Source organism: Bubalus bubalis, chromosome 17, assembly GCF_019923935.1.
Source record: "Bubalus bubalis isolate 160015118507 breed Murrah chromosome 17, NDDB_SH_1, whole genome shotgun sequence".
In the NCBI taxonomy this organism is placed as follows: domain Eukaryota; kingdom Metazoa; phylum Chordata; class Mammalia; order Artiodactyla; family Bovidae; genus Bubalus; species Bubalus bubalis.
In genome coordinates this window covers 67362654-67370830 of record NC_059173.1, presented here as the reverse complement: position 1 = coordinate 67370830, position 8177 = coordinate 67362654, and positions in this window count along the sequence as shown.

The window sequence follows — 8177 nt, the reverse complement described above, 5'->3', positions numbered from 1 at the left end:
GACACTTAAAGCATACATAGTGATGATTTGATATACGTATACACTGTGAAAAGGTTCTCATCTAGTTAATTAACCATCTGTCATCTTCTATATTTATCTTGTGTGTGTGTGAGAGAGAGACAGGGAACATTTCATTTGGCAAATTTCAATTATATAATAGAGCGTAATCAGGTGTGACTCCTGATTAGGCTAAACCAATAAAGGTAATTGCATTTCCCTTGCAAGTGACTGATATAAAAATGGCAATACCTGTGAAAGGAAGTCAGCTGGGTGGTCTCTGGGAAAGTTTCCCAGAACTCAGAACATTCTCTGTACCAGTCTTCAGACTGTCGTGTGAGGTTTGATCCTGGGAGGAGATCTATGAGGGAACAAGTCTCAGGACCAACATCAACACCTTGAAGGTGGCAGAGCCCAGAGATGGGAGGAACTCGGTCCCGAGACTTGTTGAGACTGACTGAACCAACCAGCCCTGGACCTGCCTTATCTCCAGATTCTGAGTGTGAGATGTGAGATTCTCTTTGTTGAAGCCGTTTGAGCTAGGTCTTCTGCTTGTTGAAGTCAAAAGTGTCCTAAATGATACATTTTATTTTAGCCATCTTAAAATTACTGTATTTTTATTTGTCTGCAGATATTTGTGTGTATATCTCATACATTCCTTGAGATGGAATCATGCTTTTTTCGTATTTTTTAAAACAGTTTCAGGTTCCCAGCAAAATTAAGAAGGTACAAAGATTTCCTATATACTCCTGCCCTGACACATGTATAGTCCCTACCCCCTATGCCCCACCTCCATTAAAAGATCTCCCATCAGAGTGGTACATCTGTTACAGGTGGAACAGTGTACCAACTGTATAACAACAAATAGGGAATCTACATTGACACATTATCATCCCTCAAAGACCACAGTTTACATTAGGGTTCACTCTTGGTGCTGAACATTTTATGGGTGTGTGTGTGTTATTCGTTCAGTCATATCGGACTCTGCAACCCCATGGACTGTATAGCCTGCCAGGCTCCTCTGTCCACGGAATTCTCCAAGCAAAAATACTGAATTGGATTGCCTTTCCTTTCTCTGTGTTCCCTGGTGGCTCAGAGGATAAAGCATCTTCCTGCCATGTGGGAGACTTGGGTTCGATCCCTGGGTTGGGAAGATCCCCTGGAGAAGGAAATGGCAACCCACTGCAGTATTCTTGCCGGGAAAATCCCATGGATGGAGGAGCCTGGTGGGCTACAGTCCATGGGGTTGCAAAGAGTCGGACACGACTGAGCGAGTTCACTTCACCTTACTTCCTTTCTCCAGGGACATTTCATGGGTTTAGACAAATGTAAATGACGTAAGTCCACCATGATATTTAATAGTATCATACAAAGTAGTTTCACTGATTTAAAAATTTTATGTGCTCTATGTATTCATCCCTCCCCCACTCAAATCTTGGCAACTACCAATCTTTTTACTGTCTCTATAGTTTTGTTTTTTCCCAGAATGGCATAGAGTGAGAATCAAAGAGTATGTATAGCCTTTTCAGATTGGCTTCCTTTATTTAGTGATAAGCATTTAAGGTTCCTCCATGTCTCTTCATGGCTGAAGAGCTCATTTCCTTTTAGCACTCAATAATATTCTGTTGTCTGGATATATCAGAGTTTATTTATCCATTCACCAGCTGAAGGACATCCTGATTGCTTCCAAGTTTGGGCAATTATGAATGAAGTTGCTGGAAACATCCATTTGCAGGTTGCTCTGTGCACTTAAATTGTTTAACTCTTCCAGGTAAATACCAAGAAGCATGATTGCTGAATCACGTGGTAAGAAGGGTTTGTTTCATTTTGTAAGAAACCGTCTTCCAGAGTAGCTGTACCATTCTGCTTTCCCACCAGCAATCCAGGAGCATTCCTGTTGCTCCACATCCTTGCCAGCACATGGTGCTGTCACTGTTCCAGATTTTGGTCATTCTAATAGGTGTGTAGTGGAGTCTCATTGCTATTTTCATCAGCATTTCTCTAATGACTTATGTAGAGCCTCATTTCATGCACTTATTTGCCATCTGTGTATCTTCTTTGGTGAAGTGTCAAGGTCTTTGGTCCCCTTTTTAATTGAGCTGTTTGTTTTCTTATTGTTGAGTTTCATGAGTTCTTCGTATATTTTGGATGACAGTCCTTTAGCAGATCCTTTATCTTTTGCAAGTATTTTCTTTCCATCTGGGTCTTCTCTGCTAATTCTCTTGAGATTGTCTTCAGAGTCATGACATTTTATGTGGGATTTTTCCAAAGTCTTGAATGCGATGTGTTTGAGAAAATAAATGAATTATTTATTTCCATAAACATTAAGACTTACTTTGTGTCAAGCTTATGCTAATCACTGTGAACACTAGAATGAAAACAAGCTTGGAGCATTTTTGATTGTTCAAAACAAAAACAAGGCATTTCATCTTCTTAAAGAGAAAGTTGGTGTCTTATAAGGATGCGAGCAGATGGACCACTCACAGTTCAGTTTATCTTCTCCTTGCCTCCAGATTATCTCACCCACGTGGTCTCCTGTTTGTGCCTCTCTTTCTCTGCTTGTGAATTCTCCTTCTTTCACTACCCACTGACCAAGAGATCACACGTCATTTAGTCCAGATTTCAGAAGGAAGAATTTTGATTAGCTTACGATCACCTTTACAGGGTCAAAGCCTTCAAGCCCACTACCTTCTGGGTCACGGGACAGCATTAGATCGAGTGTCCATTCGAGTGACAATGACGGTCTCTAAACAATAAAATATTCTGATGTGTTTTCCTTGAAACTATAAGGGGAATTTAGGAGTGAAAGGCCCTGTGACCTGGATCTCTAAAAGGATGACTTAGAAGTAACTCCAGGGACTTCTCTGATGGGCCAGCTGTGAAGACTTCACCTTCCTACGCGGGGGTATGGGTTCCACCCCTGGTCGGGAAGGTAAGATCCCACATGCCTCATGGCCAAAACACCAAAATATAAAAAACAGAAACAATACTGTAACAAGGTCAATAAAGACTTTAAAAAAGAAAGAAGGAAAATAACTGTAAAGTTAGGCTCTCTGTCAGCGGTCTGATACCTTCCAGCATCCCCTGTGTCTCTGTGTCCTGCAGAGCTGTGACTGAGTGAGGCGCACGACTGCCCACCACAGGTTTACTCCTGCTGCTAAGTCGCTTCAGTCATGTCCGACTCTGTGCGACCCCATAGATGGCAGCCCACCAGGCTCCGCCATCCCTGGGATTCTCCAGGCAAGAACACTGGAGTGGGTTGCCATTTCCTTCTCCAGTGCATGAAAGTGAAAAGTGAAAGTGAAGTCGCTCAGTCATGTCCTACTCTTCGTGACCCCACAGACTGCAGCCCACCAGGCTCCTCCGTCCATGGGATTTTCCAGGCAAGAGTACTGGAGTGGGGTGCCATTGCCTTCTCCAACCACAGGTTTACAGCATGAAGTAAAATGGAATAAAAGTCTCTCTTTTAGAAGAATCAGCAATGATTCTTAACCTGTTTTGGGGAAAAGAAATAGAAACTGAATTATCAAAGCTGGAAGAAAAATGTGTTCCATAGGAACAAATCATCCACAGTGTCATCGTTTCTGAAGGACTAAAAATACTTGGAAATGTTAAATTAACTAGTTAAGATAAAAGCAATGTATGCAGCAATGTTGTAGTTTTTTTACAGTTAGATACTCCTGGACATGCGGTTATATTTCCAGAGAGGTGATCACATTGGCATGAACTTAACCAGGAAGAAGCAGAGTTAACCTGATGGATTCAGTGTACATAATCACTTAAATGGAAGATTTTAATTTTTAAACAGGAAAACACAAGTGTGATTTCAGAATTATTAGGAGAAAATTCTTGGAAGAAAAAGATAACTTATCCTTATTAATTTGAAAACGACTCTAGAAAGAAATAGGGAGCGACGCTTTCTGCCTCTTACTTATCTGCATTTTCTATTGTTTCTACAGTCAGAATGTATCACCTAAGGAAAATTTAAGTGTGGTATTTTATATATGAATTGTAAGCAATTAAAAGGAAAAGACAGCTATTTATCTGGTGTAGCAGCCAGCATGGCGCCGTAAGAGGCTTTCCTTGCTAATGCCTTTGATGGTGATAATCTCCATTCCAGAGTTAGCACATGGAGATGGCACAGACACCCTGGAAACACACTGGAGCCTATTTTGGTGCATTTGAATTTAGAATTGAAGTTCTAAACCCATGTAGGTAGTGTCAGATGACGTTGGTCATGTGAGCATTTGTGCGGTGACTTCACTATGTACTTAAATAGAAGATGGACAGCTATGCAAGACACTATTTTCATCTGCCTCCAGTTTCGGGTAAGCGGTTTCATCTAGACTGTATGTAAGTACTCAGTCCCCAGTGAAAACCCACCAAAGGCAAATGTAGCCCCTTAAAAAGCAACCCACTTTGTAATAGGGGCAGGAGGAATAAGTGTGCTTTAAAAGACAGTGTTCTCTGAGGAGTGGGTTGACTGCACACCAGTCAGGCCATGTCACCACCGCCCTTAACAATGTCCAGAGCTCTTCATCACTGACAGAATGCAGTTCTCTTCCCCACTCCGTCTCCAGCCCTCGTCCCAACTTTTTCTCCAACCTTATCACCTCCCAACATCTCTTGATACATCCCACTTTCTGACCATCTGAGACTGCCCTTTCCTGAGCAAGCCTAGCATTTTCTGATCTCTGTATGTTAAAGTATTCATCCTGTGAGTGTGACCAAGAACTGAGAGGGTAACAGGCAGGAAGGCCAGGGGTCTCCAAACGGAGGAAATAGGCTGCAAGTGTCAGACATTTTTCTCTCTCTTAAGTGGCAGGAGGAAACAAGCTAGCGATATATTTTTCCTTCTCTATACAAATTTAAAAGGAGGTTTCTCTTAAAATACTGTGTTGCCATAATAACACCTGGTTTCACCTGAAGTTAACTATTTTCAAGCCTTGAGATAACCAATGCATTTTTTCTTATGGAAATGTTTGTCTTAAGCTATGTTAATGTACTATGCATTTACCCCAAACTCTGTCTTCAAGTCGGTTCCGCCTAATGGCTCAGAACCTACTTGACAAACCAGTATGTTATACTCAGATATTGTTCCCCTAATCTATGTAATATCTGTGTATAACATACTGGTTTGTCAAGTAGGCTCTGCCATTGTTCCCTTAATCTATGTAATGGAGAAGGAAATGGTAACCCACTCCAGAACTCTTGCCTAGAAAATTCCATGGATGGAGGAGCCTGGTGGGCTACAGTGTATGGAGTCATGAAGAGTCGGACACGACTGAGTGACTTCACGACTTCACGAATCTATATAAACGAAACTATTTGTATGGTAATCTGCCCTTCTACAAGATTCAAGTTAATCATCTTATGGCCCGGGATGAATCATCTGGTGCCAAGACTATCCAAAAATGCATCTTATGGGTGAGGGGCCTGGTGCCATTCTGAGTTTTAAGACATTCCTTTCTTTCATTAACAGACTGTTAGTGACTCTATAACATCCAGCTGAAGACTAGCAGGTGGGATACTCTTTCTGCCCCCTTCTGATGCCTATGTCAGAAGCTTTCTCCATCTCCTTTATACTTTAATAAAACTTTATTACACAAAAGCTCTGAGTGATCAAGCCTCATCTCTGGCCCCAGATTGAATTCTTCTCCTCCGCAGGCCAAGAATCCCAGCGTCTTTTCATTCAGCAACAACCTTTCAGGACCATGGTAAGGAGAAGACTCTGCAGTTATGTACTGACACTTGAATGGTTTTCCATCAGTTTCCTCCAATCATTACTGCCAGGAATGGGGACTCTCCAACCATGCCCTTCAATAGCAGCCCTGTTCCCTGAGGACAGCATGTGTTCACTCGACCATTGGGTTCCAGGAGGACTTGGGAGTGTCCCCCGGGTTCCACCAGAGTCAGATGAGCATGGAGCTAGAGCCCAGAGTCTGGATTCCAAGCCAAGGGACCTTGGGTTGGTCCCAGACTTCGGGTCTGACTCTGAGGAATCAAGATGCCTGCTCTGCTTCCCTCAGAGTTTGGGATGAAGAGTACATGGATTTGAAAACAGGCATTCACGTCTCGGTAAATCTCAGCTCTCACGTTAGTTTAGCATAGGGGTTTTCAGCCTCAGGGCTGCTGACATCTCGGATGGCTGGACGATTCTTTGCGGGTGGGGCGCTGGCTTGCCTGGATGTGTGCTTACTAGATGCCAGCAGAACCACCCAAAGTGGACACTGCCAAATGTCCCTGGGGAGAAAGTGCCCTGGGGAGAGCACTGGGTGTAGGGTGAGCTTTCAGAGCTGGGTTCTGGTCACACTTCCATCTTTCTCCCCACGCTGCTCCCTCAGCCCCGTCTGCAGGCTTTTGTGGTCATCAAATGAACAGACCTTTAACAAATTCCACATCCAATGCCTTCCCCTACTCTCAGTCAACCTGTTATAAAGATGTTTTTGCAGTTACCCATGTGCAGACTTAGTAGCTTCTCTGGATTCTGTCCACAGAATCTCCCAGAAGAGAACATCATTTCCTGGGTGCTAAATTCAAAAACACTTCCTCTTTTCTAGTTCATTCTTCCATCTTTATTTATTAAACAATCCTACTTTTGACACACAATCTCCCTTAAAAATACACATTTTTTTCCAACCTACCTGCAGACCTGTTGTGGGTCTCTTTTTTTCCCTCACACATCGTTTTTGTTCTGTTTTTTAATATTAAGAAGGTAACACATGTATTACATTTTTTCCCAATAGTACCGAGATGTATTAAAGGAGATCTGTCCCTTGGCTTCCCCTCCTCCTCCTTGCCCCTCCCGCCCAGCTTTCACCATCTCTCTCTAGAAAGTTGAAAAGTTGAAAGTGTTAGTCACCCAATTGTGTCCAACTCTGCGACTCTGTAAACTGTAGCCCACTAGGCTCTTCTATTCATGGGATTCTCCAGGTAAGAATACTGGAGTGGGTTGTCATTTCCTTCTTCAGGGGATCTTCCCGACCCAGGGATTGAACCTGGGTCTCCCACATTGCAGGCAGACTCTTTGCCATCTGAGCCATCAGGGAAGCCCCTTCTCTCTCCGGAGATAACTGTTAATTCCTGGTGGATCTTATCTTCTAGTGGCCTATCCAGAAGCATATTTTTTTCCTCACTGTTTTTTCAACATGCTAATGTTTGTATATGAAGATGATGAGATTTCTCTTATTCTGTCCCTAGCCAGACTAATTCTCCATCGCTGAAGATGGTCAAAGAGGAGGTTTTATTAGTGCTCTGCAGGTGTTGAAAACAGATTTCCTTCCTGCAAAAGCCCCACGGGAGCAGTCACCGAGCTCTGGAAACACTGGTGGCCCAACATGGCCAGGAGAACCCCTGCAGGTATTCACACCCTAACCTACATGTTAAGACCTCCATTCTGTTCTGTTTCATTCTTTTTTTTTTCCCAAAGAAGCAACACGTTTTGCAAAGGACCCTGATGAGAGAGTACGGACAGGTTTATGCAATAGCAAAAAATAGCTACACCAGAGGAGGAGAATTAGGCACGGTGTGACTGGAGCTCATTCCAGGGACTGTGCTGCTTTGAAAAGGCTCATGGATTAAATTCTTGGCTGGGAGACAGTAAGAATTATTTTGTTTCTGGTTCAGTAACTTGTGACCATTTACAAACACAGGTGTCAGTGTGCAAAGGAAAGATTTTTTAAAATACCATTTGAATAAGGGCCATTTTTAGATTCTTTCTCTGATTCCTTTGTTTGTTTAGCATGTATCATCAGTTTTGGGCTGTCTTGGAGGGCAGAGTTTTGAGGAGGAGGAAGGCATCAAGTTGACTGAGACATGGATACTGCTCTCTTTCAGGGAAGAAATTGTCTACATTATAAAATGCAAATGTAATGAGAAAAAGGTCATGAGGGCGGCTAAGATGCTGCAGACGCTACCAATATACTTGTTTTCCGATGAACACTGCTGTAAACAGTGTTTCTAGCACACCTAGCTGTCCAGGGACCAAGAAATCCAGAAAGGCCACGGGCAACAGCACAGCAGAACTCAGCCATGGACATTTGCCGGCTGTGGATGGAACATGGGTCCCGCGGGTGGGGGTAGGAAGAGGAGAGTGGCGAGTTGAGTGTGGACAGCCCTGTCTTCACAGGCCTTATCCTGACTGTCTACAGGATGATGTGGCAGTCACATTTCTCCGCGCT